General features: G+C 38.4%; 1 pseudogene; it reads left to right on the forward strand.

The window, feature by feature from the left end:
- The first annotated feature begins 11,587 nt into the window (after positions 1-11,587).
- The window catches only part of LOC102847246, a 63,383-nt pseudogene continuing 59,354 nt past the window's right edge, over positions 11,588-15,616 (forward strand).

Consider the following 15,616-nt stretch of genomic DNA (forward strand, 5'->3'; position numbering starts at 1 on the left):
TCTCCAATGTGCATGGAACGTTCTCCAGAATAGATCACATTCTAGGTCACAAGGCAAGCATCAATAAATTAAAAAATGTAGAAATAATACAAAGCATCTTTTCAGACCATAATGATACAAAATTAGAAATTAATAATAGTATGATACAGGAGAAAAAAAATCCATACATTTGGAAGCTGAAACACCTTGCTTGAGCATGACTGGGTACTAGAAGAAATGAAAATGAAATTAAAAAGTTTCTTGGAACAAATGACAATGAAAACACCACTTGCCAAAACCTTTAGGAAACAGCCAAAACAGTAATCAGATGTCAATTTATAGCCATAAGCAAACACACCAAAAGACAGGAAAAACAGACTATTGACTCTCTAACCCAATATCTCCAGCAAAATGAAAAAGAACAGCAAGAAAACCCAACACCCTCTAAAAAAATTGAAATTACAAAAACTAGAGCAGAAATAAATGAAATAGAAAACAGAAAAACAATTGAAACTATCAACAAAACTAGAAGTCAGATCTTTGGAAAAGTCAATAAAATTGAGAAACCACTAGAAAAACTCACAAAAGAAAAGAAGAAGACACAAATAATCCAAATAAGGGATGAATCAGGCAACATCACAACAGAGCCAACTAAAGTAAAAAAGCTAACATAACATAACATAACATAACATAACTAGGTAACACCTCTCCTGGGCAAGTACTTGAACATTTTGGCAAAATTTCAGCTAAAGAGTAGTTAACAAATGCTGTGATCATAGAAGAGATTAATCAAATGGCAATTAGTGAAAGGAAACCTGCTTTGAGGACACTGTAATACATGTCATGCTGTGGGCTGAAAGGTCTGGAGTTCTAATCCATTAGTCACTCTGGGAGGAAGTTGAAGCTTTCAGCTTCTGTTAAGACGCATAACCTCCGAAAGCCCATGGAGGGTCACCACGAGATGGAATTAGATTGAATTCATGGCAGTAGATTTGGTTTTTCTATGAAGAAATCCTTATCTTTATTGATGTCCAGGAGGAAAGACTCATGGAGAACTAAAGTAACAAGTATTCTAATACTGTGTTGGTAAAATGTTGGGAAAACTGAAAACTGGTGTCAAATTCTAGGTTACATATACAAGGTGAAGCCGATGTACAATGAAAATCCTTCTAATACAGTTTGAGAAATAACCCTTCATCTTTATTTCTCGTGATGGGTTTTGTATTAAAACGATCTAGCCCTCTGCATCAGCAAACCTCAAAATTCTACAAATAAATTACTGAAACTTCCAAAATAATGAAATTAGAAAGAGAGGAAAAAGTTAGCTTCAAACTTATACCTTACGAAGTTAGTTTATAACTTGTTAAAAAAAGTTGATTTTAAAATAAAGTTGTAAAAAAGTTGACTACTAAAAAAAGATTACACGTATAATTTGTAGAAAAAGAAAAGAAAAAAAATTAACTTTTAGAAAAAGTTAGCTTATAAGTTGTAGTTAGAAGACAACAAGATTATAAAAATATGCTATGAAGAAGTCACTGAATTGTGGTTTGTGGTCTGCTGTAGAATTGATTCTGACTCATGTGTGCAGACTAAAACTGCCCCCTTGGGAATGAAGATTGTGACTTTCTGGCAGTGATTGCTGGGTACTTTCCCTTCCGAGGAGCCTCTGAGTGAGTTCAAACCACTGACCTTTTGGCTAGCAGGATAGTGCTTTACAAAAAGCCCCAGTAGCTCAACAACAACACAAATCATCATATAGTTGGCTTCATACCACCTTAAAACAACATATAGTTTAACTGTGCCATGCAGGGACTCCTGTGGCTTCTCATGCTTAGAAAGAATTTTTAAAAAGGAGAGAGACTTAAGGAGGACACACTATTTATGTTATAAATATTTCATATTATGAAAAATTGTACTCAAATATGAAAACCTAGAGGAAATGGACAAATACTTAGAAATGCACAACCTGCCTAAACTGACACAAACCAAAATTGAACATCTGAACAGGCCCATTAGAAAAGAAGAAATTGAAAAGGTAATACAACAACTTCCATCCAAAAAAAGCCCTGGACCAGATGGTTTTACAAGTGAATTTTATCAAACATTCAGAGAAGAACAGTTACAATTCTACATAAATTATTTCAGAAAATAGAAAAAGATGGAATTCTCCCAGACTCGTTCTATAAAGCAAACATATCTTTGATACCAAAGCCACAAAAAGACACCACCAACATAGAAAACTATAGGCCAATATCTCTTATGAACATAGATGCAAAAATCCTGAGTAAAATACTGGCCAATAGAATTCAATGATACATCAAAGAAATAATTCAGGATGACCAGGTGGGATTCATAACAGGTATGCAAGGATGGTTCAATATAAGGAAAACAATTAATGTAATTCATCACTTTAGGAAAGCAAAGAACAAGAACCACATGATTCTATCAACTGATGCAGAAAATGCCTTTGACAAAATCCAACACCCTTTTCTGATTAAAATACTCAACAAAATAGGATTAAAGGGGAATTTCTTCAACATAGTAAAAAGTATTTATGCAAACCCAAGAGGCAACATTGTTCTCAATGGAAATAGGGTAAAGGCATTCCCTTTAAGAATAGGAACTAGGCAAGGATGCCTACTATCACCTCTCTTATTCAATATTGCTTTGGAAGTCTTAGCGATAGCAATAAGACAAGAGAAGGGAATAAAAGGTATCCAAATTGGCAAAGAGAAGGTAAAATTATCGCTCTATGCAGATGATATAATAGTATACATAGAAAACCATAAAGACTCAAAAAAACTATTGGACACAGTGGACCAATTTAGCAAAGTGGCAGGATACAATATCAACATACAAAAATCAGTTGGATTTCTCTGCAGTGACAGGGAATACAGAACAATAGCTAATCACAAGATTAAATACTTGGGAATAAATTTAACCAGAAGCACAAAGGATTTATTCAAAGAAAATAACAAAACATTACTACAAGAAACAAAAGGAGACCTTGAGAAGTGGAAGAATATCCCTTGCACATGGATAGGAAGACTCAATATTGTGAAAACGGCAATACTACCAAAGGCAATTTACACGTTTAATGCAATCCCAATACAAATAACAATCCCATTCTTCAAGGAGATGGAAAAGGCAATCTCCAGTTTCATTTGGAATGGAAAGGAGCCCCAAATAAGCAAAGCACTCCTAAAAAATAGAAGAAAGATAGGAGGTATCTCACTCCCTGATTTCAAATCCTACTACAATGCCATGGTGGTAAAGACAGCATGGTACTGGTACAATGACAGGCACATGGACCAATGGAATAGAATTGAGAACCCAGAAATCAGTCCATCTATCTATGGTCAACTGATTTTTGACAAGGAGATGAAATCAGTTAAGTGGGGAAACGACAGCCTTTTTAACAAATGGTGTTGGCAAAATTGGAAAAGTATCTGCAAAAGACTCAAGCAAGATCCACACCTCACTCCATCTATAAAAACTAACTCAAGGTGGATCATGGGCCTAGGACTAAAACCAAGGACTATAAACTTCATTAAATAAAAACTGGGAACAACACGAGAAATCCTAATCCACAACACAGTCTTCCAAGTCTCCTGAAAAACCTACAACCAGGAGAAGATAAAGCAGACTATTGGGATCTTCTAAGACCCAAATCCCTATGCACATCCAAAAGCTTCTCCAACAGGATAAAAAGGGAAGCCACCGACTGGGAAAAAGTATTTGGTAATGACATATCAGATAAGGGACTTATATCCAGAATTTATAAAATACTTGAGTACCACAGGATAAAGGTAAATAATCCAATAGGAAAATAGACACAGGATATGAACACACACTTCACCGAAGAACACATTCAGATGGCTAACAAGCACATGATGAAATGTTCAAAATCTCTAGCTCTAAGAGAGATGCAAATTAAAACGACTATGTGATATCATCTCACCCCAGTCAAAATAGCAAAATTTAATAGAACAACAAGCAGCAAATGCTGGCGAGGTTGTGAAGAAACTGGAACCCTTATTCACTGTTGGTGGGAGTGTAAAATGGTTGCAGCCACTGTGGAAGACCCTATGACTCTTTCTCAGAAAGTTGCAAATAGAGATACCATTTGACCCAGCAATTCCACTACTGGGAATATACCTCAAAGAAACCATAACCACCACCCAAGCAGATATATGCACACCCATGTTTATTGTGGCTTTATTCACAATAGCAAGGGGTTGGAAACAACCTAAGTGCCTATCAACAAATGAATGGATAGAGAAGCTGTGGTATACACAATGGAATACTATGGTGCATTGAAATACAAGAAACTCATGCATTATTATTCAAAATGTGTGACTCTGGAGGACATTATGCTGAGTGAAATATCTCAATCACAAAAAGACAAATACTGCATGGTGCCACTGTTGTAAAACTGGACAGACCTTGGGGTTAGAGAGAGACTGAGAAAGATGGGTTCAATAATGTATAATGCATTGAAACAGATGAGGGAGAAAACTGTTTAAAAAGTATATGTGATTAGATATTTTTGTCATGACGGGACTCTAGAGCGAAGGCTACATGGTGGAGTGGACCTGGGGAAGGGTTTTTAAAACAATGAAAGAATTGGTCTTTTACTTTTCCAAGAGTATAGTGTACTGGGGGGGAGGGTTGGGAGGGGAGACAAGTGCAACAATAAATGAATGGAAATCCAAAGTCTCTGTAAATTTTTACTGAAATTAGTAATAAATTTAAAATTAAAAAAAGAGAAAGAAAAAATAAAAAGAAAATACTAAAACTTAATTGTGTTCATACAAAAGCTATTCCTAGACCAAGAAGCTGTTGTCCAAACAGAGCAAGGAGACAATGAAAGGTTTAAAATCAGGGAAGTGTGCATCAGGGTTGTACCTTTTCCTAACCTATTTAATCTGTACACTGAGCAAAGAATTTGGGAAGCTGTATTCTATGAAGAGGAATATCACATCAAGATTGGAGGATGACTCGTCAATCAATACTTAGTGTTATACACATGACACAACTTTGCTTGCTGAAAGTGAGGAGGATTTTAAATGTTTGCTACAGATGATCAAGGACTACAGTCTTCAATAAAGGTTGTCTGTCAACACCAAGAAGAAAAAATCCTCACCACTGGACCAATAAGCAACATCATGATAAAAGAGAAAAAAAGATTGAAGCTGCCAATGATTTTATCTTATTTGAGACTACAATTGATACCTTTGGTACCAGTAGTCAGATCAATGTATTGCGTTGGGCATTTTAGGGAGCTTTCAAAATTACTGAGGAGCAATGATGTCAGTTTGAAGATTAAGGTGTGCCTGATTTAGGCCCTGGTCTTTTCAATCACTTAAGGATAACAGAAGAACAATCAATGAATTTAAGCTGTGATATTGAAAGATATTACTAAATACCCTATCAGCTGCCAAAAGAACAGTAGAGGGTTCAGCCAGAGGGATCCTTGAAGGCAAAGATAAGAAACCTTCATCTCACATACTTGGGACATGTTACTAAGAGAAGCTATTCCTCAGAGAATGACAAAAGTGGAGACTCAGCAAAAGAGAGGAAAATCCTCAATGAAATAGAGTGACACAATGACAAACATGGTACAACAACTGTGTCAGAGATGATGAGGATAGTACAGGGTAGGACAGGATTTTAACTTTTATACATAGGGTTGCTATGAGTTATTCTCAACCAAACAGCAACCAAAATTTTAGTAGTTAGAAAGTTGCACTCTGACTACTCTAAAGACTGGCAATTCAAATTCACCAAGTCTTCTCCTGTGTGATTTACTCAATGACAAGAAGAAACATACAAACAAAAAGATATTACCATGCTAACCATAATTACTGAAGAGCAAATGAAGAGCAAATGTAACCAAAGTACTGAAGAGCAATGGTGTTTCTCTGGAGACTAAGGTGTGTTTGATACAGGCCATGGTCTTCACAATCACTTGTTATACATCAGTGAGTTGGACAATGACTAAGGAGGATAGAAGGAGAATTGATGCCTTTGAGCTGTGGTGCTGGAGAAGAGTATTGAGAATACCATGGACTGCTAGGAAAACAAACAGATTTGTCCTGGAAAGGGTTAAACCAGGTGACTCCTTGGAGGCAAGGATTCTGAGGCTCCGTCTAACATACTTTGGACATGTTGTGAGGAGAGACCGGTCCTTGGAGAAGGACATCATGCTTGGGAGGGTGGAGTGACGGCGCAGGAGGGGAAGTCCCTCTATGAGGTGGATTGATTCAGTGACTGGGATAATTGGGATGGGAGTGTCAGAGACAGTGCGATTGGCACAGGACAGAGCGGAGTTTAGAGCTGTTGTACATAGGGTCGCTATGAGTCGCAAGCGACTGGATGGCACATAACAACAACAACAACCACCACCATAATTATAAACCACTATCAATTATAATATATATCTGTGTTGCAGAGGTGATGTTATTATGTACCATCAAGTCAGAGCAACTCATAGCTCACCCTCCAGCTGATTTTCAAGGGGAGTAGATGATTATACAGGAGACTGCACATCTTTCTCCCAAAGAGCAAATGTTGGATTTGAATTGCATACCTTTAGGTTGGTAGTGCAATTCCTTACCATTAAACCACCTGCGGAAAAGGTGAATCTCTGAATCAATTCTTTGAGACAGAGAAGAGGAAATGTTGTTCAAAGAGCTTTGGGGAGGAAGTATGTGGGTCAAAACGAAAAAAAGCAAAGGCTAATGGCTTAATGAGTGACAGGAGGCAGTGCTGGCTCTTTGTGTTATTTGTCTATCAGGATGAAAATAAGAGGACAAATCTTAGAGAATTGAAGACACAAGTAAAGGACAGCACAGGTAATTGAAAGAATCTTGCATATTTAGAGGTATTGCATGGCATACAGGAATATGATCAGGGAGGTAATAATGTGATTTTACTTTTCTTTTTGTGGCTTAAAGGTGAACACGCTTCTTTTCTCGACCAGGCTGGAATGTCAGGCTAAGGACTGATCGTTCCTAAAATCTTTCAAGAGCCTAAAGTTGCCGAGCCTAGCACAAGCTGAGAGGCAAGAGGTCATAGGTCTGATGACTGTCACAATTTGTATGCAGCTCCCCATAATTTTTGTTAGGACTGAAAGAAGTATTGATGGGAAGGCATAGAAATTATATATCCTTAGATGCACAGAATCAGTCACATGCTAAATTTTAAGTAAACATTATAATAAAGTGTTAATCATAAAATCTTTTCTCTTTAATATTCATTCAAAGTTACCAGTGACCTTAAAGTAGAATCAAATACAGCACAACTGTCCTGGGAGAATTAATCATTTCTTTATCACTAGTCAAGAATCATTTTCCCAAATGCCAACTCTTGCCCTCTAATAATTCACTTCTACCTTCAGTGGATCCTTGGTTGTGCGCCCACGCCCTCTCTCTGACCTCAGTGGAATGAGTTGGCGACAGTGCAGGGCGTCCTTGAAGACCACCTGGGAGCATCAGATTGTGCCGAATGCAGCAGCCTGTCGGAAACGGGCTACTGCCAGCGCGGAGCAGGGAACACCTGTGCCTCACAGTCTGCACTGGCCACTCTTCTCTTGCCAGGAGTCTTTTAAGGTACAGGTCAAGTCTCTGTCCAATCATAATTTAGATGCTAATGAATGCTCAGTTCATCTTGTACTCACTACACCATCCATGCACAGTAGGGGCTTTGGAAACAGAGTGGGAAGAATAGGAATTTGGAGATGAGTCATGTATAGTTTAATTTCCTAAGAGTCGTTTATACAACTAGGATTTTATTCTCTAACCCCACAACATCTACAGTATTCTGCTTCTTATTAAGATGTACACACACACTCATGTGTATATCATGTAAACAGAAACACAAATGCACACACACACACGCTCACACACACACACACACACACACACACACACACACACTTGTGTATACACCAGCTATACAGACAATTTCTCTTGTACTGAAATTAGAATTCAATGAGATTCAACAACCAATTCCATAATACTATGCAGAAATTCTCTTTGGTGACGAAGACAAAAGATAATTTCTTATAGTCAATTGGAGGATATAAGAAAATATTAATATATATTAAATTACTTTCTCAAATCACATTTCTAGGAGACCTTTGAGCATGATAGTCTAGCTGATCACAAAAATTGTTCAGAAATTGATTATACTTTTTCATAAACCTACTCCAAAACTCATTTTTCTCACTTTCCTTGATTATATTTGCTTTAGTGTGAAAATCCATATTTCAGTTTTCAAGAAATCTGGAAAATAAGTAGTTCTTTAGAAGTATTTCAAGATTTTTTTTAATATTCTTCCTTGAGACTAACAAAAGAAATAAAATCATGGACCGGTGAGTTTCTGTGTTCAGACCACAGTGAGATCTCAGGAACATGACCTCACTTGACTGCTAATTCTGCTGGTTGGTCTCACCCTACCACCTGTAGCAACATTAGCTAGAGAGTTCCTAGTTTACACTGAGAAGAAACAACTGAAGATACAATTAAGTAGCAATTTTTACAAATCTTACACCTTTATTAGTGTAACTATCAAGAAAGAGTTGTTGATTGCTGTCAAGTGTGACTCATAGGAACTCTATGAACAAAAGACCTAATGCCTTTCCATAACTATCATCATTTCTCCAAGTTCATAGAGTTTCCAGAGGCATGTGGTTTAGGAAGTAGATGCCATTTCTACTTTCAAACCTGTTATACAACTGGGAGCTCCACCAAACACTGTCCACATTGTGAAACCATTCTGGTATTTGATACCCCAATGGTACAAAGTTCAGCATCACAGCAAACCCAGGTTAGTTCATATTGCACATTGAGAAAGAGTGATGTACAAAGAGGAAGAGTGTTCCTCCAGATATAAAGCACTAGTCTCATTTAGCAGTGGTTAAGTGTCATTAAGTCAAATATTACCGAGAGTAAGCTTTGCAAGAAAGACTTAAATTCTGTCCTATAACTAACAACATTTCTGTACATTTAGAGAGTTTGGAGAGTTTAGAGAGTTTGTACTAATTAAAAATATGTAGATCTTTATTTGAGTGCCCATATTATATGTAAAGAAGCCATTGAGACATAGTGTACTATGTATTGGGGCTGTTGAAAGGAGGGACTAGTCCTTGGAGAGGGACATCGTGCTTGGGAGGGTGGAGGGACAGCACAGGAGAGGAATACCCCAGATGAGATGGATTCATTCAGTGACTGGGGTAATGGGGGTAGATGTATTAGACACAATAAGATTGGCACAGGATAGACCAGGGTTTAGGGCTATTGTACATAGGGTCTCTATCAGTCACAGGCAACTCAAAGGCACATAATAGCAACAACAACCAAAAGATCAGTGGGTCATGAAAGGGCAGAAGCAGAGGGGTGAGGATGGGCACAAGGGGGGGGGTTCAATCATAGGGTTGCACAATTCAATAGGGGTGGTGGAGGAAATGGGAAGGATCTTGTGTGAAAAACAATGTATTCAAACTTTGTAAATACATCAGTATTAAATCACACTGTTGTTGTTATGTGCCGTCGAGTCAGTTGTGACTCATAGCGACCCTATGTAAAACAGCCCTAAACCCTGCTCTATCCTGTGCCAATCTCATTGCCTCTGACACACCCATTCCGATTAACCCAGTCACTGAATCAATCCACCTCATAGAGGGTCTTCCCCTCCTGCGCTGTCCCTCTACTCTACCCAGCATGATGTCCCTCTCTAAAGACCTGTCTCTCCTTACAACATGTCCAGAGTATGTCAGACGAAGCCCCAGAATCCTTGCCTCCAAGGAGCAGCCTGGTTTAACCCTCTCTAGGATGAATCTGTTTGTTTTCTTGGCAGTCCATGGTACATTAAATACTCTTCTCCGGCACCACAGCTCAAAGGCGTCAATTCTCCTATCCTCCCGAGTCATTGTCCAACTCTCTGATGCATAACAAAAGATTGCAAAAACCATGGCCTGTATCAGGCACACCTTAGTCTCCAGAGAGAAACTGTTGCTCTTGAGTATTTTGGAGAGGTCCCTAACCACAAACTTTCCCATCGCAATACGTCTTTTGATTTCCTGGCTACTGGTGCCAAGAGTGTTGACCGTGGAGCCGAGCAAACTGAAGCTGTGAACAATCTCAATCTCTTCACCATCCAACCTGATGCTACCAATTGGTCCAGTGGTGAGAATTTTTGTCTTCTTAACATTGAGCCTCAGTCCATATTGAAGGCTGCAGTCCTTGACCCTCTGCAGTAAGTGCATGAGGTCCTCCTCAGTTTCAGCGAGCAAGGTTGTGTCATCTGCATAACGCAGACTGTTGGTAGATCGTCCACCAATCCTAACGCCACGCCTCTCCTCAGAGAGCCCCGCCTCTCGGATAATCTGCTCTGCATACAGGTTGAAAAGGTATGGAGACAGGACACAAATTTTGAACCATTTAAATAATACTAAAAAAAAAAAAAAAGACCAGTGATTCAAATCTACTAGTCTGTCATAGGAGAAAGGTGAAGCAGTTCCTTCCTATTAAGATTTACAGTCTCAGGGTCCCCACGAATCAGAATCAACTCTGTGATAATGGATTGTTATATGATATCTAAGTATATTTATTTGTTTAAAAATGTGAACATTCAGCATCCACGTTATTTTTTTGTTTGTTATTTCAGGTGATATAAATAAATCACAATGTGTAAACCAAATCACCTTGGGTTTCAAGATCTTCATTTTATGTATGAAAGCAGAAGTTTGAATAAGGTATTTTTATTTATACATGCATCAAAATTTAATTCTATTTTTTAAATCTGACTGGTTAACCTTGAGGTATTTATGAGATCAAATGACAAGCCAGCATATTTTATTTTTATATAACCATTGCCTCTTCTGAAGTAATTATTCCATTTTAAATACCACCAAGGAGATGTCTTTTGACATACACCAAAGGAATTTGCTTTAACAAACTGTTTCTGGTTTTCAGTACATAGTCCAGAACTAAAATTTAGTTCTCTGAAAGGTGATACATTGATAATCAAAAAGTTGGTGGTTCAAGCCATACAAAACTTACTCATGTAAGACCTGCCTGATGATTTTCCTCTGAAAGATCACAGCTGCGCAGACACTCTGCAGTGTAATTCTGCTTCGTCTATGTGGGGTTACCATGAGTTGGAATCAGTTCAGGAACAACTAATAGCAACTGGTTGTTGTTGTTGTTGTTGTTGTTGTTGTTAAGTGCAATCAAGTCGCTTGCAACACATAGCGAACCTGTGTACATCAGCTCTGAACACTGCTCTATCCTGAGCCAACCTTATTGTCTCTGACACACCTACCTCCATTACCTCAGTCACTGAGTCAATCCATCTCATTAAGGGTCATGTGATATCTCTCCACCCTCCCAAGCATGACATCCCTCTCCAACCACTGGTCCCTCTTTGCAACATGCCCAAAGTATGTCAGAAGGAGCTTCAGAATCCTTGCCTCCAAGGAGCAGCCTGGCTTCATTATCTCCAGGACAAACCCGTTTATTCTTTTAGCAGGACATGGGATATTCAGTTCTCTTCTCTAACACCATAGCTCAAAGGCATCAAATCTCCTTCTTTCTGGGTGGACATGCACAAGGGCCTCACTCCATTTGCAGCTGTCCTGCCGCTCCTGGTGGGGCTACCTGCACATGTGGAGATGTGCGGGGACCTCAATCAGGCTGCAGCTGTATGGCTCACGCTTGGGGGGCGGCTAGCCTCTGGGTGGGCATGCTTCAGGACATCATTCAGGTTGCAGATGTCTAGATGGTGCACTGCGGGACTAGTGCCCTGAAGGGCTGGTATTCTTGCGGTGCTCACAATCAACACTCTTAACACCAGCAGTCGGGAAATCAAAAGATGAATTGCATTGGGAAAATCTGCTGTCGTGAACCTCTACAGAGTGCTGGAGAGAAATGATGTCAGTCTAGATACAAAGGTGCACCTAATCCAGGCCACGGTCTCCTCAATTACTTGTTATGCTTCAGAGAGTTGGACAATGACTAAGGATGACAGAAGAAGAATAGGTGCCTTTGAGTTGTGGTTCTGGATAAGAGTCTTGAACATACCATGGACTGCCAAGAAAACAAATAGGTCTGTCTTGGAGAGAGTGAAACCACATCACTCCTTGTAGGCTAGGATTTTGAAGCTCCACCTCAATTTCTTTAGGCATGTGGCCAGGAGAGACTGGTCCTTGGAGAAGGACATCATGCTCGGAAGGGAGGGCAGATAGCACAGGAGAGGAAGATCCAGGATGAGATGGATTGATACAGTAACTGGGTAAATGGCAGTTGGTGTATCAGAGTTAGTGATACTGGCTCAGGACCGGGAGGGATTCAGAGCTTGCTGTACATAGGTTTACTATACATCTTAGGCAACTCAATGGCACATAACAATAATAACATACTATAACAGGTTTGGAAACAGGAGTGACATCCACTTCCTAAAGAATGAACATGCCTCTGGAAACTCTATGAACATTGATAAATGTCAATAATTGTAGAGGAGCTTCAGGCTTTCTGTTCACAGGGTCACTATGAGTAGCGCTCGACTCAAAGGCAATCAACAACAACAACAATATATACATCTAGATAAAGTTCTAATCATCCAGATAAATTCTCATTGCTCTTTGAAGAAGTGGAAAAGCCCTGACTTGTATGTTAAGGAAGTCAATTAAAAGGGGGGGGAGGGGGAAGAAATCACAGCTTCTGTAGCATATACACATTTTCAACACTAATGTTTTCTGCTTTTCTGATCCAAAAATAGCAAAGTAGAAAATGCTTTTCTAAAAAGTGAGGAAGTTAATTTCTTCAATGGCATATTGTACAATTCAAAACTTACCTTCAAAAATCCTAGATAATTGCTTATAAGTAATTGTAAGATAAAATATACATTACAAATTATATCAAAACTGATGCACCTATAGTGTTAATGGTTGTTTTTTGATAGGCTTTCTCTTTAAAATGTTCTGATTAGAGCAGCTTAAAACTAATCCCTTTTCACTGATCTTGGCAGAGGATTTTTTTAACCAAGTAATTCTATTCAAATAACAACACAGAATTAATCCTTTTCATTGCTTATGGCAAAAAGGAAACCAGAGAAAAACAAAGAACATAACTGGGTTTGAGATAGTTGTATTGAATTCTTTCTTTCTTAATAGAGAAAAAAAAAGAAATCTGAAAAAGACATGTATTATAAAAAATCTTTTCTCTATATTTTGCTACCTTTCTAGGAAATAAGGGTCATGTATTACAAGGTAAGGATAAAATTCTAGCTTTACGACTGAGTGAAAATCTTTAACAGAAAAATAAAATTTAAGATTTTTGTATCAAAATTGAAAATGTATGGTTGATATGACCCATAAAGTTTGGATATTATACCTCATGAAATGGTAACCTAAAGCATAAAACACAGTCTCGGTCTACCATTCTGAAGTAGGAATAGATAAGTGCCATTAGAAAAGAAGAAAATTGGAAGCACATATCCATCACTAATCCTTTGCAATTATCAAAACTTGCTGGCCAGTAAATATGAATTTTTCCTTTGACTAAAAAATAAATACATTGGGTAAGTTGCCTGGTAACTCTGATTTTGCTTTCTGAGGAAATTCTCTTGTCCTCTGTCTCCTATGGACCTTTAATCTGTCCTTTGGGAACTTCCTCCTGCTCTGTTATTCCCCACGTTCACATGTAATCATTGGAGTCTACCCTTTGTGGTGGTTGTATATTTTCCATAGCCTACTTCCTATTGATATTGTTTAGTGGGCATGTAGATTAGTTTAAATATTGACTAGTGCTAGGTTTTTACAGCCAAACCTTGTTGGTTGTGGTGCAAATGTGCAGTGGTCAGCATTTACAATTTCTTCAATGAATATCTACATCTATTCAGGTCCAAGTACAAATTATTAGAAACAAATATCTTACACAAACACTTTAATTTTTAAACCAGAATCTGATTTTTCATTACTAAAGTCTTTACCATGGTCAAAGCATGCAATTATCTGGGGAAATCACTGCAGAAAAAAATATATGAGAAGGTAGTACTTTAGTCTGATTTAGCCATTAGCAGCCATAGTTTGCTTAGAAGTTGCTTTCCTAAAGTTATTGTCTCTGTTGATGTTGTAGAAGTCGTGGCTTTTCTAAACATCAAAGGTCTTAGATTACTGAAAATTCCATATGCATTGCCAGCTAGAGGAAGAAATGATTGTGTTTGCTGTGACTGCCATCAAATCCACACGACTCATAGTGACCCTATAAACAATAGGCCTAAAGCCTTTCTATAACGTCATTTCTCCAGGTTCATAGAGTTTCCAGAGGCATGTAGCTTAGGAAGTGGATGCCACTCCTGCTACCAAACCTGCCTTAAACTGGGAGCTCCACCAAACACTGCCCACCATGTGCAGCCATTATTATTTTGTGTGTGTGTGCGCCCCAGTGGCACAAGGTTCAGCTTCACAGCAAACTCATTCCCTGTCTCTGTGCTTGGAGACTGTCAAATTCTTTTTAATAGAACTATCTCACTTCTAAGATCTTATAGAAAGGAACACACAAAATGTGACATTTTAATTGTTCCCACAATTCCCCTAATTTTTCCCCCCAGGAAGTTGATATGCTGCCTTCCAAGAAATGCATTGATCACATTTCTAAGTACTTAGAAATAATAGATATCAGGGACCTCTAGTGGCCTAGTACCAGGAAGCTGAGCTGTAATCCCGAAGTTATGTTTGAGGCCAAGAGCTGTTCCACTAGAGAAGGATGGACAATCTCCTCTAGGAGAAGGATGGGCAATCTCCTCCCATGCGATTTACTGCCTCTGAAAACCCACTGGGGAGTCAGGTATGGGTCGGTTCTGACTCAACGGTAAACAACAGCAGCAATAGGTATCATCAGCTTTCTATCTTGTAATGAGTTATATTATTTTCCACTTACACTAACTCATCATTATATACTATCTGCAGCATCCTTTTTCTGATAAAATAGTTTCATTTACTAAAATTCGTAAATAAGTCACTATGAGTCGCAGGCAACTCAATGGCATGTAACAACAAAAAATTAGATTCAGTTACAAATGGCATAAAATTGAAAATAATAATAGATTAAACAAAATGAGACATTTTATCCTTCTCATTTGAAACTCCACTGTATAATCCAGAATTGATGTGGGCATTTGCAGTGCTGGAATCCAGGATCTTCTATCCTGTGGTTGCTGACTCTTAGTCTCCAGTGGAGGACATTCTTATTTCCTTTTCACAGTACCCAGCAAACATGAGGTTACACTTTCCAGCCTTCCTAGTAGATAGAGTCCAGACATAAACTTGGTGGTGCAATGTGTTTATTAAATATTTGCAAGGCAGAAGCGAGACAGGAGTCATCTTTTATATTAGTGGAAATGGTGGTGGCTTCCAAACAATTTCAGATTTGGGGGATTCTGTCAGGAGGAGCCAATCCTTGGAAAAAGACCGATACAGGGAAAGAGAGAGGTTCAGAGAAAGAGAGGAAGACAAACAATGAATATACTAGAGATTGTGAGGCCAGTGCAGCATAGGGCAAGGTTTGAATCTATTATTCACAGGGTCGCTTTTAGTCCTAACTGGCTCAATAGCATCTAAAAATAAATAAAA

Source organism: Elephantulus edwardii, unplaced genomic scaffold (genome assembly GCF_000299155.1).
Source record: "Elephantulus edwardii isolate Elephantulus edwardi_28Jun2011 unplaced genomic scaffold, EleEdw1.0 scaffold00007, whole genome shotgun sequence".
In the NCBI taxonomy this organism is placed as follows: Eukaryota; Metazoa; Chordata; class Mammalia; order Macroscelidea; family Macroscelididae; genus Elephantulus; species Elephantulus edwardii.